At 37.0% G+C, this 7,648-nt stretch overlaps 1 non-coding gene across 1 annotated transcript; it reads left to right on the top strand.

The window, feature by feature from the left end:
• The first annotated feature begins 3,559 nt into the window (after positions 1-3,559).
• LOC112768597 (small nucleolar RNA R71) lies at positions 3,560-3,667 on the top strand. The gene has a single exon (XR_003186005.1). It is a non-coding gene; the product is annotated as a small nucleolar RNA R71 (small nucleolar RNA).
• Positions 3,668-7,648: the final 3,981 nt, after the last annotated feature.

The following is a 7,648-nucleotide window of genomic DNA, read 5'->3' on the forward strand; positions in this document are numbered from 1 at the left end:
TATGAGTCTTGGCCGTGGCCCTAAGCACTTTGTTTTCCAGTATTACCACCGGATACATAAATGTCACAAACACATAACTGGGTGAACCTTTTCAGATTGTGACTCAGCCTTGCTAAAGTCCCCAATTAGAGGTGTCCAGGGTTCTTAAGCACACTCTTCTTTTGCTTTGGACCTCGACTTTAACCGCTCAGTCTCAAGTTTTCACTTGACACCTTCACGCCACAAGCACATGGTTAGGGACAGCTTGGTTTAGCCGCTTAGGGCAGGATTTTATTCCTTTAGGCCCTCCTATCCACTGGTGCTCAAAGCCTTGGATCCTTTTTTTTTTACCCTTGCCTTTTGGTTTAAAGGGTTACTGGCTTTTTACTCTTGCCTTTTGGTTTAAAGAGCTCTTGGCTTTTTCTGCTTGCTTTTTCTTTTTCTTTCTATTTTTTCGTATTTTTTCTGCTTTGTTCTTCACTGCTTTTTCTTGCTTCAAGAATCATTTTTATGATTTTTCAGATCATCAAATAACATTTCTCCTTTTTCCTTTTTCTTCAAGAGCCAACATATTTAACATTCATAAACCACAATATCAAAAGACATATGCACTGTTCAAGCATTCATTCAGAAAACAAAAAGTATTGTCACCATATCAAAATAATTAAACTAGTTTCAAGGATGAATTCGAAATCATGTACTCTTGTTCTTTTGTAATTAAAACATTTTTCATTTAAGAGAGGTGATGGATTCAAAGGACATTCATAGCTTCAAGACATAGACACTTAGACACTAGTGATCATGTAATAAGACACAAACATAAATAAACATAAAGCATAGTAAACGAAAAACAGAGAAATAAAAACAACGAGATTAAGGAACAGGTCCACCTTTGTGAGGGTGGCGTCTTCCTCTTCTTGAAGAACCAATGGTGCTCTTGAGCTCCTTTATGTCTCTTTCTTGTCTTTTTTGCTCCTCCCTCATAGCTCTTTGATCTTCTCTAATCTCATGGAGGATGATGGAGTGCTCTTGGTGCTCCATCCTTAGTTGTCCCATATTGGAACTTAATTCTCTTAGGGAGGTGTTGATTTGCTCCCAATAGTTCTGTGGAGGAAAGTGCATCCCTTGAGGCATTAGTGGTTATGGAAAAACAAAAAAGCAATGCTTTTTCCACACCAAACTTAAAAGGTTTGCTCGTCCTTGAGCAAAAGAAGAAAGAAAGTAGTAGAAGAAGAAGAAAATGGAGGAGATGGAGGGAGATATGTGAATTCGGATAAGGGGGTGTGATGCGTGAAAAGGAAGGAGTGATGGTTTGAATTTGAGTGGGTGGGTGTAGGTGGTTTGTATGATGGTTTTGGAAGAGGTGTGGAGGTGATTGGTGAAGGGTATTTGGGGAAGAGAGTTATGAAAAGGTGTGAAGAGGAGAGAAGAAGTGGTGGGGATCCTGTGGGGTCCACAGATCCAGTGGGGCCAAGGACTTAACATCCCTGCTCCAATTAGGCGTGTAAAACGCCTTTACTGTGCAATCCTAGCGTTTAACGCCAGACTGCTACTTGTTTCTGGCATTAAACACCCAAATGTAGCCTGTTTCTGGCATTTAACGCCAGGTAGATGCTTGTTTCTGGCGTTAAACGCCAGTGTGGTGCTTGTTTCTGGCGTTAAACACCAGACAGATGCTTGTTTCTGGCGTTTAAATGCTAGAATGCTCCTCCTCTAGGGTGTGCTATTTTTAATGCTGTTTTTCATTCTGTTTTTGATTTTTCAGTAGTTTTTGTAACTCCACATGATCATCAACCTAATAAAACACGAAATAAAAATAAAAAAAAATTAAATATAATTAAATAACATTGGGTTGCCTCCCAACAAGCGCTTCTTTAATGTCAATAGCTTGACAGTGAGCTCTCATGGAGCCTCACAGGTAATCAAAGTAAGGTTGGAACCTCCCAACACCAAACTTAGAGTTTGAATGTGGGGGTTCAACACCAAACTTGGAGTTTGGTTGTGGCCTCCCAACACCAAACTTAGAGTTTGACTGTGGGGGCTTTGGTTGACTCTGCAGTGAGAGAAGCTTTTCATGCTTCCTCTCCATGGTTATAGAAGGAGATCCTTGAGTTTTAAACACAAGGTAGTCCTCATTCAGTTGAAGGATCAACTCTCCTCTGTCCACATCAATCACAGCTCTTGCTGTGGCTAGGAAGGGTCTTCCAAGGATGATGGATTCATCCTTATCCTTCCAGTGTCTAGGATTATGAAATCAGCAAGGATGTAAAGGCCTTCAACCTTTACTAACACGTCCTCTACTTGTCCATAAGCCTGTTTTCTTAAGTTGTTGCCATCTCTAATGAGATTCTGGCAGCTTGCACCTCAAAGATCCCAAGTTTCTCCATTACAGAGAGTGGCATTAAGTTTATGCCTGACCCAAGGTCACACAGAGCCTTCTCAAAGGTCATGGTGCCTATGGTACAGGGTATTAAGAATTTGCCAGGATCCTGTTTCTTTTGAGGTAATTTCTGCCTATCCAATGCATTTAGTTCATTGGTGAGCAAGGGAGGTTCATCTTCCAAGTCTCATTACCAATAATTTGGCATTCAGCTTCATGATTGCACCAAGATACTTAGCAACTTGCTCTTCAGTAACATCTTCATTCTCTTCAGAAGAAGAATACTAATCAGAGGTTCAATGGAATCTCTATGGTCTCTAGATGAGCCTCAGATTCCTTTGGTTCCTCAAAGGGAAACTCCTTATTGGTCACTGAACGTCCCAGGAGGTCTTCCTCACTAGGATTCACGTCCTCCTCCTCCCTTGTAGGTTCGGCCATGATGGTCAAATCAATGGCCTTGCACTCTCTCTTTGGATTTTCTTCTGTATTGCTTGGGAGAGTACTAAGAGGAATTTTAGTGAGCCTTTTACTCAGCTGGCCCACTTGTGCCTCCAAATTTCTAATGGAGGATCTTGTTTCATTCATGAAACTTAAAGTGGCCTTAGATAGATCAGAGACTATATTTGCTAAGCTAGATAGATTCTGCTAAGAATTCTCTGTCTGTTGCTAAGTGGATGATGGAAAAGGCTTGCTATTACTAAACCTGTTTCTTCCACCATTATTAAAGGCTTGTTGAGGCTTTTGTTGATCCTTCCATGAGAAATTTGGATGATTTCTCCATGAGGGATTATAGGTGTTTCCATAGGGTTCACCCATGTAATTCACCTCTGCTATTGGAGGGTTCTCAGGATCATAAGCTTCTTCTTTAGAAGATGCCTCTTTAGTACTGTTGGATGATTCCTTCAATCCATTCAGACTCTGAGAGATCATATTGACTTGCTGAGTCAATATTTTATTCTAAGCAAATATGGCATTCAGAGTATTAATTTCAAGAACTTCCTTCCTCATAGGCGTCCCATTACTCATAGGATTCCTTTCAGAAGTGTACATGAACTGGTTATTTGTAACCATGTCAATGAGTTCTTGAGCTTCTACAGGCGTTTTCTTTAGGTGAATGGATCCACCTGCAGAATGGTCCAATGACATTTTAGATAATTCAGACAGACCATCATAGAATATATCCAGGATGGTCCATTCTGAAAGCATGTCAGAAGGACACTTTTTTGTCAGTTCCTTGTATCTCTCCCAAGCTTCATAGAGGGACTCACCTTCTTTCTGTTTGAAGGTTTGAACATCCACTCTAAGCTTACTAAGCTTTTGAGGAGGAAAGAACTTGGCTAAGAAAGCTGTGACCAGCTTATCCCAAGAGTTCAGGCTGTCTTTAGGTTGAAAGTCCAACCATATTCTAGCTCTGTCTCTTACAGCAAACGGGAAAAGCATAAGCCTGTAGACCTCAAGATCAACCCCATTGGTCTTAACAGTATCACAGATTTGCAAGAATTCAGTTAAGAACTGAAAAGGATCTTCTGATGGGAGTCCATAAAACTTGCAGTTCTGTTGCATCAGAGAAACTAATTGAGGTTTTAGCTCAAAATTGTTTGCTCCAATGGCAGGGATTGATATGCTTCTTCCATGTAAATTGGAATTTGGTGCAGTAAAGTCACCAAGCATCTTCCTTGCATTGTTATTATTTTCAGCCATGTCTCCTTCTTTTTCGAAAATTTCTGTTAGATTTTCTCCAAAGAGTTGTGCTTTAGCTTCCCTTAGCTTCCTCTTTAGAGTCCTTTCAGGTTCAGGATCAGCTTCAACAAGAATGTTCTTATCCTTGTTCCTGCTCATATGAAAAAGAAGAAAACAGAAAAGAAAATATGAAATCCTCTATGTCACAGTATAGAGATTCCTTATGTAAGTATAAGAAGAGAAGAATAAAAGAAGGGGAAGAGAAAAACTCGAACACAGAGAGGAAGATGGTGTTCGAATTTTGGGTGGAAGAGAAGTATTAGTAGATGAATAGTTAAATAGAAGGAGATAAGAGATGAGAGAATTCAAAAATTAAATAAATTAAAATTAAAATATTTTTGTTTTTAATTTGAATTTAAAATAAAAATTCAAAAATTTAAAAAGAAAAATAAAATTAAATCAAATTAAAATTTAAAATAAATAGTTAATTAAAAAGAAATTTTGAAAAAGAGGGAAGGTGATTTTCAAAAATTAGAGAGAGAGTTAGTTAGGTAGTTTTGAAAAAGATATGATTGAAACAAAAAGATAGGATTAGTTGGAAAGGATTTGAAATTTAATTTTGAAAAGATAAGAAGTTAGAAAAGATTTTGAAATTAATTTTGAAAAAGATATGATTGAAACTTAAATTGAAAAAGATTTGAAAAAGAAATTTAAAAAGATATGATTTTAAAATTTAAAGATTGAATCTTTCTTAATAGGCAAGTAACAACTTGAAATTTTTGAATCAATCACATTAATTGTTAGTAAAGGTTTTCAAATTATGAAATAAAATAAGAAAAAGATTTTAAAAATTGATTTTATAAATTTTCGAAAATCATAAAAGAAAAATGAAAAAGATTTGATTTTTGAAAAAGATTTGAAAAAGATAGAATTTTTAAATTGAAAATTTGATTTGACTCATAAGAAACAACTAAATTTTAAAAATTTTTGAAAAAAGTCAACTCAAATTTTCGAAAATTTATGAGTGAAAAAGGGAAAGATATTTTTTTATTTTTGAATTTTTAATGATGGGAGAGAAAAACAATAAAAAGACTCAATGCATGAAAGTTTTGGATCAAAACAAATGATGCATGCAAGAACACTATGAATGTCAAGATGAACACCAAGAACACTTTGAATGTCAAGATGAACACCAAGAACTTATTTTTGAAAATTTTTAAGAAAAGAAAAACATGCAAGACACCAAACTTAGAAATTTTCAATAATTAGACACTAACAAATTGAAAATGCACATGAAAAACAAGAAAAGATGCAAAACAAGAAAACATGAAGATCAAGAACAACTTGAAGATCATGAAGAATGCATGATGAATTTTCGAAAAATGCAAGAAAGAAACAAACATGCAACTGACACCAAATTTACAATTTGACACTAGACTCAAACAAGAAACATCAAATTATTTTTGATTTTATGATTTTATTATTCTTTTGGTATTTTTCGAAAATTAATTGGAAAAAGAAAATAAGGATTTCAAAATTTTCAATAAGAATTCCAAGAATCTGCAATGTTAGTCTAAAGCTCTGGTCCAGGAATTAGACATGGCTTACTAGCCAGCAAGCTTTCAGTGAAAGCTCCGGTCCAAAACACTAGACATGGCCAATGGCCAGCCAAGCTTCAGCATACAAATCAGGCATACAACAACTAATACTTCATCCAACTTCATTCTATGCTGATAGGTGGAAGCCCCAGTCCAAATGAATTAGACATGGCTTTACAGCCAGCCAGGCTTCAACATGCTTCATGAACCGCTAGAATTCCTTCTTAAAAATTCTGAAGAACATAAATTAAATTTTTTTTGAAAAACTATTTAAAAATTTTTTTATATTTTTCAAAAATAAGAAATAAAAGAGCTTAAAAATAAAATAAAATTACATAATCTGAGCAACAAGATGAACCGTCAGTTGTCCAAACTCGAACAATCCCCGGCAACGGCGCCAAAAATTTAGTGCACGAAATTGCGATCATCAACAATGGCGCTAAACACTTGGTGCTCTCAAATGTGAATCACTTTTTGTCACAAATTCGCACAACTAACCAGCAAGTGCGCTGGGTCGTCCAAGTAATAAACCTTACGTGAGTAAGGGTCGATCCCTCGGAGATTGTCGGCTTGAAGCAAGCTATGGTCACCTTGTAAATCTCAGTCAGGTGGATTCAAATGGTTATGGTGAATTGATAATAAAAATATAAATGAAATATAAACTAGGATAGAGATACTTATGTAATTCATTGGTGAGAATTTCAGATAAGCGTATAGAGATGCTTTTGTTCCTCCTGAACCTCTGCTTTCCTGCTGTCTTCATCCAATCATTCCTACTCCCTTCCATGGCAAGCTGTATGTAGGGCATCACCGTTGTCAATGGCTACATCCCATCCTCTCTGTGAAAATGGTCCAATGCGCTGTCACTGCATGGCTAATCATCTGTCGGTTCTCGATCATACTGGAATAGGATTTACTATCCTTTTGCGTCTGTCACTACGCCCAGCACTCGCGAGTTTGAAGCTCGTCACAGCCATCCCTTCCCAGATCCTACTCGGAATACCACAGAAAAGGTTTAGACTTTTCGGATCTCAGGAATGGCCATCCATGGGTTCTAACTTATACCACGAAGACTCTAATATCTCGGACTCGGTTCCATGTATTAGATATCTAAGAGATACTCATTCTGTCTCGTCTTCATGTAGAACGGAAGTGGTTGTCAGGCACGCGTTCATGGGTGAGAATGGTGATGAGCGTCACATAATCATCACATTCATCATGTTCTTGGGTGCGAATGAATATCTTAGAATAGGAATAAACTTGAATTGAATAGAAAAATAGTAGTACTTTGTATTAATACTCAAGGAGCAGCAGAGCTCCACACCTTAATCTATGGTGTGTAAAAACTCTACCATTGAAAATACATAAGAACAAAGTCCAGGCATGGCTGAGAGGCCAGCCCCCATGATCTAAGAACTAAACATCCCAAGATGTAAATACAATAGTAAAAAGTTCTATTTATACTAAACTAGTTACTAGGGTTTACAGAAATAAGTAAATGATGCAGAAATCCACTCCCGGGCCCACTTGGTATGTGCTTGGGCTGAGCATTAAGCTTTCATGTGTAGAGACTCTTTTTGGAGTTAAACACCTATTTGTAATGTGTTTCTGGCGTTTAACTCTGCTTTGCAACCTGTTTCTGGCGTTTGACTCCAAAATAGGGCAGAAAGCTGGCGTTGAACGCCAGTTTTCATCGTCTAAACTCGAGAAACATATAGACTATTATATATTTCTGGAAAGCCCTCGATGTCTACTTTCCAACGCAATTGAGAGCGCGCCATTTGGAGTTCTATAGCTCCAGAAAATCTACTTTGAGTGCAGCGAGGTTAGAATCCAACAACATCTGCAGTCCTTCTTCAACCTCTGAATCTGATTTTTGCTCAAGTCCCTCAATTTCAGCCAGAAAATATCTGAAATCATAGAAAAACACACAAACTCATAGTAAAGTCCAGAAATGTGATTTTTATTTAAAAACTAATAAAAATATATTAAAAACTAACTAAATCATACT

The sequence above is a fragment of the Arachis hypogaea genome, chromosome 17, assembly GCF_003086295.3.
Source record: "Arachis hypogaea cultivar Tifrunner chromosome 17, arahy.Tifrunner.gnm2.J5K5, whole genome shotgun sequence".
Lineage (NCBI taxonomy): Eukaryota > Viridiplantae > Streptophyta > Magnoliopsida > Fabales > Fabaceae > Arachis > Arachis hypogaea.